The 13,679-nt window shown below is 56.6% G+C and overlaps 1 long non-coding RNA gene across 7 annotated transcripts in view; it reads right to left on the bottom strand.

The window, feature by feature from the left end:
• LOC103352362 (uncharacterized) overlaps positions 1-13,679 on the bottom strand; it is a 184,022-nt gene that overhangs the window by 88,309 nt on the left and 82,034 nt on the right. For 5 of the 7 annotated variants that reach the window (XR_016219948.1, XR_016219947.1, XR_016219950.1 and 2 more), the window contains 2 exons: positions 9,101-9,152; positions 6,909-6,982 (listed from right to left, as the gene is read on the bottom strand). The exons of 1 other annotated variant lie outside the window; for it this stretch is intronic. This is a non-coding gene — a long non-coding RNA (uncharacterized LOC103352362). Of the gene's footprint in view, positions 1-6,908; positions 7,144-9,100; positions 9,153-13,679 lie in introns of those variants that run through there. One more of the 7 variants, XR_016219953.1, reaches the window with a different exon arrangement.

Raw genomic sequence — 13,679 nt, 5'->3', positions numbered from 1 at the left:
GAGATCGCCTGACCACACTGCAGCTGGGTTCCTCTGAGCCATCTTAGACCAGGACGCGGCCCTGGGCCCGGCTTCAGCCGTCTGGACGCCCACTGTGAGTCCTGAAGGCGACCTTTCCACTCTGACCCACACAGGCAGCCCCCTCTACCTGCGGGCGGAAGTGGCTTCTCCTCCGGGTCTCACCCACTTCCCAGGGCTGGCCCCGAGCAGCTGGGGGCAGAATTAGAAAACACGGGGTCGGCCTCCGCTCTGAGGCACAGGAGAGGGACTTTGATGGAACTGGGAAGGAGCCAATGTATGTTTTTACTGTGCTTATAAATTAGTCGATTCACTAATTGAGAGGCTGGCAGAGAGAGTGAGTGAAGAGTGAGCTCCCACATGGTGGTTCACTCCCACAGTGCCTGAAATACTGAGCTGGGCCAGGCTGAACTGGGATCTGAGAACTCACTCCAGGCCCCTAACAACTGGGTGGGGGGGGGAGGCAGGGACCAGTGATGGGAGCCATCACCACTGCCTCCCAGGGTTTGCGTTGGCGCGAGGCTGCAGTCAGGAGCCAGAGCGGGGAATACAGCTCAGATACTGTGATGTGGACACAGCCCTGACCTGGTGTCCGACCCGCCAGGCCCAAACACCTGCCCCCCCCCCCCCCCGTGTGTTTTCCCAGGGAGAGACTCAGGTCTGCCTCTCACCAGGTGAGACTTCTTAGCAAGCAGAGTCCGTCTACTCAGAGCGCCCCCATCGCCACCTGTGAGCAACCACCACGGGGCCACGTCCCTCCCCTCCCCTGTCAGTCACTCCACAGGGACACATCCTGCCCTTCCCCTATCAGCCACTCCACAGGGCCACGTCCCTCCCCTCACCTGACAGCCACTCCACAGGGCCACGTCCTACCCTCACCTGTCAGCCACTCCATGAGGCCAGTCCCTCCCCTCCCCTGTCAGTCACTCCATGGGGCCACGTCCCTCCCCTCACCTGACAGCCACTCCACGGTGACACGTCCCTCCCCTTCCCCTGTCAGCCACTCCACAGGGACACATCCTGCCCTCACCTGACAGCCACTCCACAGGGCCACGTCCCTCCCCTCACCTGACAGCCACTCCACGGGGCCACATCCTGCCCTTCCCCTGTCAGCCACTCCACGGGGCCATGTCCCTCCCCTCCCCTCTCAGCCACTCCACGGGGCCACGTCCCTCCCCTCCCCTCTCAGCCACTCCACGGGGCCACGTCCCTCCCCTCCCCTCTCAGCCACTCCACGGGGCCACGTCCCTCCCCTCCCCTCTCAGCCACTCCACGGGGCCACGTCCCTCCCCTCACCTGACAGCCACTCCACAGGGCCATGTCCCTCCCCTTTTCTGTCAGTCACTCCATGGGGCCACATCCCTCCCCTCACCTGACAGCCACTTCATGGGCCACGTCCCTCCTCTCCCCTGTCAGCCACTCCACGGGGACACATCCTGCCCTTCCCCTGTCAGCCACTCCACAGGGCCACGTCCCTCCCCTTTCCTGTCAGTCACTCCATGGGGCCACATCCCTCTCCTCACCTGACAGCCACACCATGTCCCTCTCTGTTCATCGTGAAAGCCAAATTCTCAACCTACCCTCCAACCGTCTTTAAATGAGAGGAGTCCCTGCTCAGGCCTAGATTTCTGAAGGGCCAGACCTGTCCAGCCCCCACAGACATGAGAGGAAAGCCAGGTGGAAAGTGGGTCCAGAGCTACCCAGTCCTTCCTGACTCCGTGCCAGACCCTTTTTCTTAAAGCTTTCTTTGATTTTCATGCAAAAAAAAAAAAAAAAAAAAAGGACCAGGGAGAGCACAAGGACACTGCCAGTCTCTTATAATGACAATAAAGAAGAGAATGGTGGGGCTGGCGCTGTGGCATAGAGGGTAAAGCCGCTGCCTGCAGTGCTGGCATCCCATATGGGTGCCAGTTCGAGTCCCAGTTGCTCCTCTTCTGATCCAGCTCTCTGCTATGGCCTGGGAAAGCAATAGAAGATGGCCCAAGTGCTTGGGTCCCTGCACCCACGTGGGAGACCTGGAAGAAGCTCCTGGCTTCAGCCTGGCGCAGCTCCAGCTGTTGCGGCCATCTGGGGAGTAAACCAGCAGATGGAAGACCTCTCTCTGTCTCTGCCTCTGCCTCTCTGAAACTCTTCCTTTCAAATAATTAGATAGATATTTTTTAAAAAGAGGAGAATGGTAGCAGACTTTGCTTATGGCAATAAAGAGGAGAATGGCAGTGGACCTGTGGCCTAGCTTTAAGACACCCTGCCATATCAGAGAGCCTGAGTCAAGTCCTGGCTCAGCTTCAGATTCCAGCTTCCTGCTAATGCACACCCTGGGAAGCAGTGGTTATGGCTCAAGTACTTGGGTCCCTGCACCCATGTGGGAGACCCAAATGGTGTTTCTAGCTCCTGGCTTCAGCCTGGCCCAGCCCTGGATATTAGGGGCACTTGGGTATCTCTCTGTTTTTTCTTCTCTTTCTGTCCCTCTTCTGCCTCTCAAATAAGAAAAATAAAAACAAAAACAGTGAGCATGCCCAGAAAGCAGGCTGGGCAGCGCAGGCTGCCGCAGCTGCAACTGTGTGAACTCCCCAGTGCCCTGTGGGCTGGGGCCTGCACAGCGGTGCTGGCCTTTTATGAACTGCATCCATCACCCTCGCAAGCCCATGCAAATTGCAAAATCACATTTTCCAATTGAGTTAATGAAGCCAGATGAGTACTGTCCTTCGCAGAGAGTGAGCTGCCACATTGTTTGTGGAAGACAGGAGCTGGTGGATGGCTATCCCAGGTCAGGACGGCAACTCCTCCTGGGAGGCCTGCAGCCCAGTCCTCTGTGACCCAGCTGCAAGACACCTGCACACCATTTCAGAGAGCCTGGGTTCAAGTCCCAGCTCTGCTTCAGATCCCAGCTTCCTGCTAATGTGCACCCTGGGGGGCAGCAGAGATGGCTCATGTTCTTGGGTCCCTGTCACCTATGGGAGAGATCGAGATGGAGTTCCCGGCTCCTGGCTTCTATGTGGCACAACCCTGGATGTTGGGGACGCTGGGATTTGTGGATCTGTTTCTCTCTTTCTGTCTCCCAGCCCCACGTTCCGCTGCCCTCCAGAAGAGAAAGACGTTAACAGAATGTGTTGCTCAGTAAGTGGCATCCACAATGAGCATCGCATGAGAATCTCTGCACTCCAGCCGTTAGCCCCAGGAGTCTGCAAGGAGGGGCGACCCCACGCACGTGGGTTTCTTGCAGAAGCAGTGGGGTCTCTGCCTTCGGATCCACATGCTCCTCGTGGCTGGGTGTCACATGGCACATTCTGACGGCAAAATTGACCCACCCTGCTTCTCAAAGGCTCAGATGCTGGTGGAAAGAAAGGCGTGGATCAAGACCGAAGGCCTGTGGCACACGAGGGTCTTGGAACCAGCCCCTAACGAGCTGCAAACACAAGGACGCATGGCAGAGGGCTGCAGCCTCCTGAAGTGACACCTGGACCCCAGCCTCAGCACCTTCCTTGCGCCTCCCCACAGTGTGCAAACAGGACACAGAGCCCCACCAAGAGAGCCCCCTCATGCCTACAAATTCACTCTGGCTACAAACAGGGCCTGAAGCTAAGCTCTTTCCCAGGCCAGATTCAGCAGACGCCCCGGTTCTGTGCCTTAAATTAACTGTCTACCTGGTTCTGTGCACTTAACCAACAATCTCTGTAAGAATGTGGGACACCATGCAGGTTGCACACACCCGGCGTTTTGCAGGCACTCGAGCTGCACACATGGACAGGGTGGGCGGCAGGTCCCACCCTGAAGTGGGAGACAAGGGCCCTGTCTCCATCCTCCCCTGGAGGGTCTGCAGCAGTCTCCACCGGGATGGCCATGGTGCAATGGCAGAAGTAGGAGCTGCGCCAACGGAATGCGTGAGATTCCGCACATTTGGAGGTTCTGTTGCACTGAGGAGCATGGCGCTGATTTCCCATCCCTAAGATGCCGCAATTTTTGAAAAAGCACCCTCAGCATGATTAGAAGCAAAGGAAGAGACCAAATCCTGAGGTACTACTGATCCGGCCGGACTCCTCGGCGTGATGCAGTCCCACCACACGTGCTTAGTAAAGGACTTGCTTTAAACACAGACTTGTGAAAAACAGCAGGGTGAGACGCCAGAAACACCACAGGCCTCCCGAAAGCCCCCATGATGCCGACCTCGTGGACCAGAACTCAGTGGGCTACGGTCTGGGCACAGCTCTCCATGCCCCTCTAGAGGGTGGAAGCTAAAAGGGCCTCCCCAGGTTGGTAGCAGGGCTGGGGGTGGTACTTGGCGGACAAAGCCCAGGCTACGGCTGCACGCAAAGGCCCAACAACCATGGGAAAGCTCAGGCTCCCAGCAAGGGCAAGGAGGAGACTGGAAGGGATTCTCCTCGTCGGACGAGCAGCAGGCTGTGCCTCTGGGCTGGCGCTGCCTCCACCCTTGCTGCCACGGTCCACACGTGGTGCCGAGTATCGGACCACCTCACCACCCTCCTGGTACTCCCTCTGCTCACACCAGGCCAGCCCTGGCCGCTGCCTGGATGCTGTTTCCTGGGAGGTGTGCAGGCCTGCACCTCCTCTGTGCTGGCCCAGGTGTCCTTTTCTGTCTAGGCCATCCTGCACAGTGTCACCCAGCAGCCCTGTCCTGGGTCACTCCAGTGTTGTCACAGTGCACACCACGCTGCCTGTGCTCATCGCTGCTGTTTGCAGCCACATCGCTAGTGCCCAGATCTGTACAGGTGGATGGTGGACGGAATCCAAATGGCACAGCCTGCACCCAGGGCAGCAGGGAGACACGAGGGCACCAGCATGAAGGCAGACAGCCTGGCCCCAGCATGCAGTGCCTCTGAGAGGTTTACATCCGGGACTCAGCTCCCCACGGATGGCCCTCAAAGCCCGGGACAGACTCATGTCACGGTGTTTACTGAGGTGTTACTTGTAACAGTCAGAAATGAAATGGTTAGGATAAAAAGTAACACAGTTGGGTCAGGCATGTGGCATAGCAGGTAAAGCTATCACCTGCAGTGCCGGCATCCATATGGGTACCAGGTCAAGTCCCAGCTGCTCCACTTCCCTTTCAGCTCCCTGCTATGGCCTGGGAAAGCAGCGGTGCTGTCCCAAGTCCTTGGGCCCCTGCTACCCATGTGGGAGACCCACATGAAGCTCCTGGCTCCTGGCTTGGGCCTGGCCCAGCCCTGGCCACTGCAGCCATCCGGGGAGTGAACTAGCAGATGAAAGATTTCTCTGTCTCTCCCTCTGTTTAACTCTGCCTTTCAAATAAATAAGTAAATCTTAAAAAAAAAAAAAAAAAAAAGTAACACTCATCCTGTGGTGTCCAAGGGTAACTGGGTCAGGTTTCCAACCCCCACCACAGTAGATTTCCAAGTCCATGGAGGTTCAAGGCCTTTCCATGAAACAGCACATAGGACCCACGCAATCCTCCCATCCGCTTTAGGTCACCCCCGGATCACGCGTGACACTTCCCACCATGCAGCCGCCGTGGATGTCGCTTGCTAACTGGAAAGGGAGTAATGGAAAGGAACAGCCATGTGTCTTCAGCGCAGGCGCACTCTGTTCTCTGGGTATTTCTGATCTGTGGCTGGTGGAACGCATGGGTGTGGCATGGCTGAGGAATCGTGGCTATGAGGGTCAGTTGGCAGTGCTAATAGCCACACAGAGCAGCTACCAAGTGCTGACGGGGAGGTACACAGCTTCCATGTGCTGTGAACTCGCTGCTTCTGACTGATGGCGAGGACCCTGAGTCAATGCCCAAGGCAGCACCCACTCGTGTGTATCACCGACGGAGGTGCTGACGTGGTGAGGCTGAGCAATGCCAGCATTCTGCTTCCTGGGGAGGGTGGCAGGGTGCCCACGCTGCAACTGGGCCAGTGTCCCCTCGGCCTCTGCACTTCCATGTGTGCAGCCGGCGGAGCAGACATGGTCCTGCGCCGCACCCACGCCCTCCCTCTGTCCCTGCACTGCCAGGCTCCACGGCTTCCTCCTGGATTCCCGAGCTATTCTCTGCGCAGTCTCACTCATTTCCTGTCCAGGGAGCTGTGGCCCGATCTCAGGCCAGCAGCGGGAGTGAGAGCCAGCAGCCCCACAGCCTGTTGCTCCTCATTATCTTGGGGGGAGGAGGGTCGGGGTTGATCTGCCCCCGCTTGCCCGAGGGCCACTGTCGGAGAACTGGAAAACCGAGGTCCTGGCAGGAGGAGGCCAGCTGGCCCCACGGCAGCCCTGGGCGGGGCTGGCCTCCTCCCCTTCCTCTGGCCTCCATCTGCTCAGGCTCTGGACGCACTTTCAAAAGCCTCTGCCTCTACCCCTTACTCTCCATGGGCTCGTCTGCAGCAGTGCCATGGCTGTGTTTTCTTCCTCTACGCGTCGGATTGCTCTAATTTAAACCTGATGCTGATCAGCAGTTTGTCAAACTTCTGCCAGCCAGATGCACGCGACCTACACTTTTTCCTGTGTGTGCACGTGTGCACACGCACATGTACGTGCACACATGTGTACGTCTATTTGCATGTGAGTACATGTCTACGTGCATGTGTGAGCATTATGTGTGCAAGCATGCATGTGCGTGTGCACAGGTGTGTGCATGCGTGTGTGCGAGCACACGCACTGAGAGGAAAATTCCTTTCACGTGGCCTCCTGTCCCCAGAAACCTGACCATGTCTTTGTCTTGGCAGCTGTCCCAGCAACACCACCACATGCCCTTTCCTGCAGCCGACTCGTGCAGTGTTTTGAAAAGAGCCCTGGGCTCTGGCAGTGCTGACTCTCACCACAGCCACAGGAAACAGGGTCCAGCTAGGGAAGACCCCAACTGCGCCCCAGGGAGGACTCACCTGAAGCTAGACATGACCATCCCCCCTGGGGCCCCCTCCCTCCCACATCTCTCTCACCGCAAGCAGTAGAAGTGGTGGACACTTCCTCCATCGCTGGCCTCCAAGGCCGACTCCCAGGAGACTTCCAGGGGCTGGGGGTGGGGACATCATGCTGAGTTAGTTCCACAAGCACTCCTGGCGGATGGCAGCCACAGGCAGCACCCCACTGCTTAACCTCTCACTGCAACACCAACACTGCCTGAGCCCAACAGCATTTTTAACACAGGGAAGTATTCTAAGGCACCCCGCTTCCCAGTAGGTTGGTCCCTCCCCACTGGGTTTGTCCCTCGACCTCTCTCTCGGGACACCAGACTTCCTGTGGGGGTGGCCAGGACCTGGCTCTCCAGGCAGGGCGTGTCCTTGGAGCCAAGGCCACAGCAGGCTTGGGTCTGCTGTGTCCAGCCCCAATCTGTCATTGGCAATACCAGTATTCAAAGGAACTGTCTGGAAGATCAAATGCGAACCTCAATGTGGATTTAATTTCAAGTAGTGAGACTCAAACATGAATTTCCTCCCTGGGTTTTCCTTTTCTCTTTGTGTTTCACAAAGCAGGATGGAGGGGCAGGGCCCGGCCCTGGAGGAGGCCTCCTTGCAGTGCTGTTGCTACTGGCAGGCGACTCTCCCTGGCCTCGTGCGCTCGGCTGTGTTCTCAGGATCGCGTGTGCTGCACACATCACCCTGCCTTCTTCTTTAGAAACTGGTTGGGATCACAGACAAAAGGCCATGTGTTTCAAAGGAGGAAACACAGAGGAGTGGAAATCGCTGCTCTGTCCTGATTGGAGACAGTGACAGTCGGGTGAGCTTTTGAGGCCTCGTGCTGGGCTTTATTTCTGCTCTGTGCTGGAGCAGGCCCTTCTCCAAGGAATGCCATTGGTTACTCTAAGTCCAGGAGGCTGTGCATAGTGGGTGCTCCTAGGGCAGATGACAGGTGCCCAGGCCCCATGATGGCCATGCTGGAGCAGCCAGCTCACTGGGCAGGAAACAAGCTGATGGAGCAATTTCTAGGGCCCCCAAGCCAAAAGCGGTGAACGTGGCCTCCTCCGTGTGGGGGAGGGAGCAGCTGGGAGGCCTGGGATCAAATCCATCTCTGCCTCTGGTTGCCTGCAGGTCACGAAGCAGATCTTTTGTTTTAAACATTTACTTATTTATTTCAAAGTCAGAGTCACAGAGAGAGGAAAGACAGATTGGGAGAGAGAGATCTTCCACTTGCTGCTTTACTCCCCAAATGACTACAATATCCAGGGCTGGGCCAACCAGAAGCCAGGAGCCAGGAGATTCATCCTGGTCTCCCACATGGGTGGCAGGGGCCCAAGCACTTGGGCCATCTTCTGCTGCTTTCTCAGGCACAGTAGCAGGGAGCTGGATCAGAAGTGACTGGGACTGTAAGCGGGCTCATATAGGGTGGCAGCTTCACCTGCTGTGCCACGTGGCCAGCCCTTGGAGCACATCTTTAAGGACCCCCGGCTCGGCTTCCTTGTAGGTGGAGCAGCCCAGGGGGTCTTCCCTTCTGCTGTCAGCAGGGCCAGGTCTGATGTCTCCTGTGCAGCACAGGCCTTAGCTGTGTGTGTTGGGGGGGAGGACCCAGAGCTAGTCCTCTGTGTGAGTTCACCAGTTCTGTCCTCAGGGGATACCCTCATGCTGTCCCCCAGGACCGTCCCACAAGAGAGCAGGGGAAAAGGAAGGAGAACCCGCAAGCCTGGGCCACTTGGAGAGCCCGGCGCCCCTGTCTAACTTCAGAGGAAACCGTCTATTTCCTGCAGAGTTTCCTACACTATCCAGAATTGTGGGGGCCCCGGCGGGAGACTCTGACCCAGCTCCAACTCTGAGCACAGGAGAAGGCCAGCAGGCAGGGCGTCTGGCGCAGGGAGAGGAAGAGGTGCATGTGGCTTACGTAGTCTGGAGTGTGGCCAATCTGACGGCAAAGGAGAAGCTCCATGACTGCCACGAAGCATCTCTCCAGCCTGACGTCCTTGGCCCAGCACACGCGGCCGAGAGGCCCCATCCACAACCAGCCCCAGACACGCCTGGGGGTTCCGAATGGCAGGGTCCTCCAATTTTAAAAGAAAGCATGCTCTCCTGTAGCTGACTTTTTGTTTTTCTTGCTTCCAAATGCCCCTTGATAGATTCTACCTCGCAGGGAAATCAATACAAACTTTAATCACAGAATTAAATAAAGTCCAAAACTGCCAACATTACATAGCAACACTCACCGAAGCCACTTGAACCTGGAGTTTCCTGGTTCTCCTTGACCAGCCCTGTAATCTGTAGGAAAATCAATATCATCTTTAGAGTAATTTGGGTACCTCGTCATCACGGAAAACAAGCTCCCAGTGGAATTTACTACAAAGGAGTGCCTGCCCCCCAAGAGAGTGACAGGCCCTGGATGGCACAAAGAACACCAGGGGAGTGGCTCCATGTCATGTCACGCACAGCCGCCTGCCACGCTCCTGCCCACAGGCACAGGCCCCGAGAGCTCAGAGTCGACCACAACCAGAAAACCGGAAATGTCCCTGGAACACAAACAGCTCCCACTGTTGTGGGACCCAGAGGCATCTGGGAAGGAGGGGCCTGCGTCACACCAGAGATGGCTTCATCGAGCCAATGCGCACTGCATTGGCACTGACCCCGACCAGTGCCCCTCTTCCCACCCCTGGGAGCCCGGGAGAAGGCCAGGCCCCTCGGTGCTCACATTCCCACGCCCCCCGCTCAGCAGCCGTGCGTATCCAGACTGTGCCTGCACGCAGCCTCCGTGAGCTCCGCTCTCCTGGAATTACGGGGCCGAGACCCTGTTCTCCTCGCCTAGGGCAGGTCTGCGTGGGGAGCCGCAGTGGTAGGAAGGCGCTTCTGTTGATGGCTGCAGCACCCTGAGCTGCCTGGGGGTTTCCTGGTATTTAACTCAGTCTCCCTAGATTTCCTGTGCTCCTGTCCTACGTCTTCACAGTGAGCTTTTCAGGTCGTGCAAGCACACCCTGGGAACAGAGAGCAGAGGCAGAAAATGGGCTCAGAGGTAGCCCAGCAGGAGCCAGCTGGATCAGGACTGGAGGAAGTGAGAGCAGAAGATTTTACAAGGACAAAGCCAACGGTGAACGGAGCCAAGGCCGGGGCTCAGAGCCTGCAGTTGCCGGCTGTGAAGCAACAGAGCAGCGTTTGGCACCCAGACCCCGCATCAGAGCTATTTCCGGGTGAGAGTTAAAGGCCAGCGAGGGCTGGGATACTCCCCGAAGCAGCAGCTGAGTGCGACAGCAAGGTGCTCTTGGGCTGCCCCTCCTGTGGCTGCGCAGAGACGGCTCAGGGCTCAGGTGGGGTGGGGTGGACTCAGGCTCTGGTTTTCTTCCCCCTTTGCCAGCAAGCGCCAAAGAGGGGAGAGGTCAATTAGCACTTATAGTACCTGAGGTCTTTTAATTTTTGTTCATTTATTTGAGAGGCATAGAAAGATGGAGAAAGAGAGATTTCCCATCCGGAGATTCCCTCCCCAGATGTCCTCAACAGCCCTATCTGGGCTAAGCTGAAGCCTGGAGTGGATAATCAACTCAGGCCTCCCATGTGGGTGCAGGGACCCAAGCACCCGGACCGGCACTGCTGCCTCCCAGGGTGTGCATGAGCAGGACGCTGCGCCCAGGCACTGTGCCGCGGGATGCAGGCACCCCAGAGGCATCTCAGCTGCTGGGCCAAATGCCCACAGACATCAGCACTTGTTTCTTTGTTCCTGTTTTGAGTGACTTCTCTGATTAAGCAAATAAGGGCCTCTTCAGGATAAGGTTCTGATAGCTGCCAGTTCTTGGAACAGTCTTCCTGGGCAACACCAGTTCTGGAATGTTCTTTATGAGCCATCAGCGCCAGCTCTTCCTCCCTCACATGCCCAGCGCTCATCTCCATCTCCAGCAGCCTGTGTAGTGTCCAGCTACCCCACCCCCCAGCCCGTGCTCCCGGCTCTAGCCAGGAATGACTGGCTGAATGATTAGCTGCCTCTGCATCTGAGCATGAGCTGGCTGTGTTTTGTCTTCTGTTTGCACTCACATCTTGACCCACCACTGGTGCCCGGCCGATCATGGACGGATGGATTGAGTGCATGGCTGCCCCCTGGGGAACACTGTGAAGGGGCATCACAGGCATTTGGGAAGTGAACCAGCAGATGGAAGATCTGTCTCCCTCTTCCTTCTTGTCTGTCTCTGTGTCACTCTGCCTTTCAAGTAGATTAAATAATCAAGTAGATGAAATAAACGGGGCCAACGCTGTGGCGCAGAAGGTTAAAGCCCCAGACTGCAGTGCCGGCATCTCATATGGGCACCAGATCCAGTCCCAGCTGCTCCACTTCCAAGCCAGGTCTCTGCTACGGCCTGGGAAAGCAGTAAAAGATGGCCCAAGTCCTTGGGCCCCTGCACCCACATGGGAGACCCAGAGTAAGCTCCTGGCTTCAGATCAGCTCAGCTCTGACCATTGCAGTCATTTGGGGTGTGAAGCAGCATAATGGAAGACCTCTCTCTCTCTTTCTCTGGCTCTACCTCTCTCTGTAACTCTGTCTTTCAAATAAATCAAAAAACAAAATAAACATATTTAAAAAGATCACTTTGGCTAAAATTTATGTTCAGCTCAAAATCTATACTGACTTCAACAATTCTTCAATGAATCTATGGGTTAAGTTTAGTGCACTTGCTTTTCATTCCTCTCACTCTTTTTAATCTCATTTTGGTGGTGGTGGGGTGAGTGAGTTGAAAAATCCAGCAACTTTGGGAAAACCAACAAGGTTACTGACGCGAATACTGGGCTTCCTTCCTAGAGACCACGGGACGGCTGTTCTGGGGATGACTCCAGCTGTCACTTACCTCACCAGCAGTAAGATCCACTCGGGAATCAAAAGGCAGACGCTGTCCCCCCGGAGGGCCAGAGACAGCAGGTTATACGAGGGGACTTCACAAAGCTTATGGAAAACCAAGTTAAAAGGTAAGTTCATTCTGCTGTTAAAAACTGAAATCCATGTGAATGGCCCTTAGAAAGTTCATAAAGAATTCCTATTATAAAAAAAAAAAACTACTCTTGGATTTAAAAAATTTTTGCTACACTTTTTTTTGAGAAACAGAGACAGAGATAGAGATCTTCCGTCTGCTGGTTCACTCCTCACTCAAGTGCCCACAACAGCCAGGGCTGGGCCAGGCCAGGGCTAGGAGCCAGGAGCTCCATCTGGGTCTTGCAGGCGGCTGCTTGCACCATCAGCTGCTGCTTCCTAGAGTGAGCATTAGCAGGGAGCTGGGTCAGCAGAGCCAGGACTCAAATCGGCACTCCATCATCAGATGCAGGGCCACACATCACTCGGCAAAGCACCTACTCCCTCGGTGAATTCTGCTTGCACCTTTCAAGAATCCTCGTGGGGGGGGTGGGGGGTTCTGTGCTCTGTCTCCCGAGGCTCACGTCTCAGTGTTCTGTGTGCTCCCATCCACACACACTGGCACAGGCAGAGCTGACAGCTACAGCAGGTGCGTCCCACCTGACATTCCCACCCTCGCACCTCTGCACCGGGGGTCAGACACCAGCTCAGTTGAGGGTCAGTCATGAGCTGCCCAGCCCTTCCCACAGCCTTGAGTGGACACAGGAAGCAGAGTTCCGCTGAGGGACAGTGCGGGGCATTTCTCTCTGCCCCTCCAGGTTTGTCTGACACAGGGGATGAAGAGAGCAGGTGGCGAGATCCGTGGTGATGCAGCCGAGTCTGGCTGTGTTGTCTGCGTGGACTCAGACAACCTGGTGCTGTCTCTAAGCCCTGGTTTTACAGGCACCACCCAGGGGCTCAGCAAGGGCCTGGGGACTGTCGTGGAAGAGTCTGGTGCAGGATCCCACCCCACTCCCCACTGAACTGCAAGTTCTTCCGTGGAGAGGGCCGGGGCCCAGGACTGTTTCTGTTCTCCCTTGTGATGCCCAAGCTGCTGCAGGCCAGGCGGGTGGTTCTGCTGGCCCGAACCCTCAGTGCTGCTTCCAGGGACAGGAATTCTTACAGGTCCTGGCACTAGGGACTTCTGCAAGCATTTCTTCTACCCTCCGCAGATGTCCTGAGAGGGCCAGGTGCTCTCCAACCCTCTGCTACCCCTTGGCAAACTGGTTCCTCTGGGCACCGTGTTGGGTCCTTCTGTGCTTCTCAGCTCAGGTGTCTCAAGACTTAAATGGTATCCCAGGGCCTGATCAGCAAGCTTGAAACTCCTTTCCCCATCCTTTGCGATGTGGGGCTGGGGTGTCACAGGACACCTGCACCCTGGTAGGTGGGAGCACTCTCATTAAGTCCTCACATGCGTCCAACCCAACTCTCCAAAGAGCCACAGACCTCAAAGCCAAGAGAAACCTCTCGGGGATAACACGGAGGCAGACGATGAAGATGTCCAAGGAGGGGTGGACGATGGAAAGTGTGTGCCGTGTGCTGGTGCCTGTCAGTCGTCCACACACGCCTGCCTCGGAGGATGCTGGACCTCAAAAGAGCACGGTCTTCCCCAGAGCCAATCCCCGGGTCGAGGAAGCCACAGTGGTGTGGGGACACAGGTTTGGCGCAGTTGCAGCTCTTTGCAGCTGCCTCCCCCCTTTCTTTCCCTGTAGGGCTGCAGCGCAGCAGCCGACACCATGACGCCGACGCCATGACGCCATGACGCCTGCTCTCTGTGGAGCACAGGGAGCCTAGGCTCCAAGGGCAGACAGACTGCTCAGCCCTGCTAGGAGCCGAGGGCCTCCACGCTCAGCACAGAGCTGCATGGGCCCCCCAGAGCTCAGAAGATCCTCAACAGAGCTACAGGCATTCCTGCGGATCTACCCATC

This window comes from Oryctolagus cuniculus, chromosome 13 (assembly GCF_051225735.1).
Source record: "Oryctolagus cuniculus isolate XC-2025 breed Fujian yellow rabbit chromosome 13, ASM5122573v1, whole genome shotgun sequence".
NCBI classification, from domain to species: Eukaryota; Metazoa; Chordata; class Mammalia; order Lagomorpha; family Leporidae; genus Oryctolagus; species Oryctolagus cuniculus.
The sequence above is the reverse complement of the archived record's forward strand: the minus strand, read 5'-3'. Positions and strand labels throughout refer to the sequence as shown.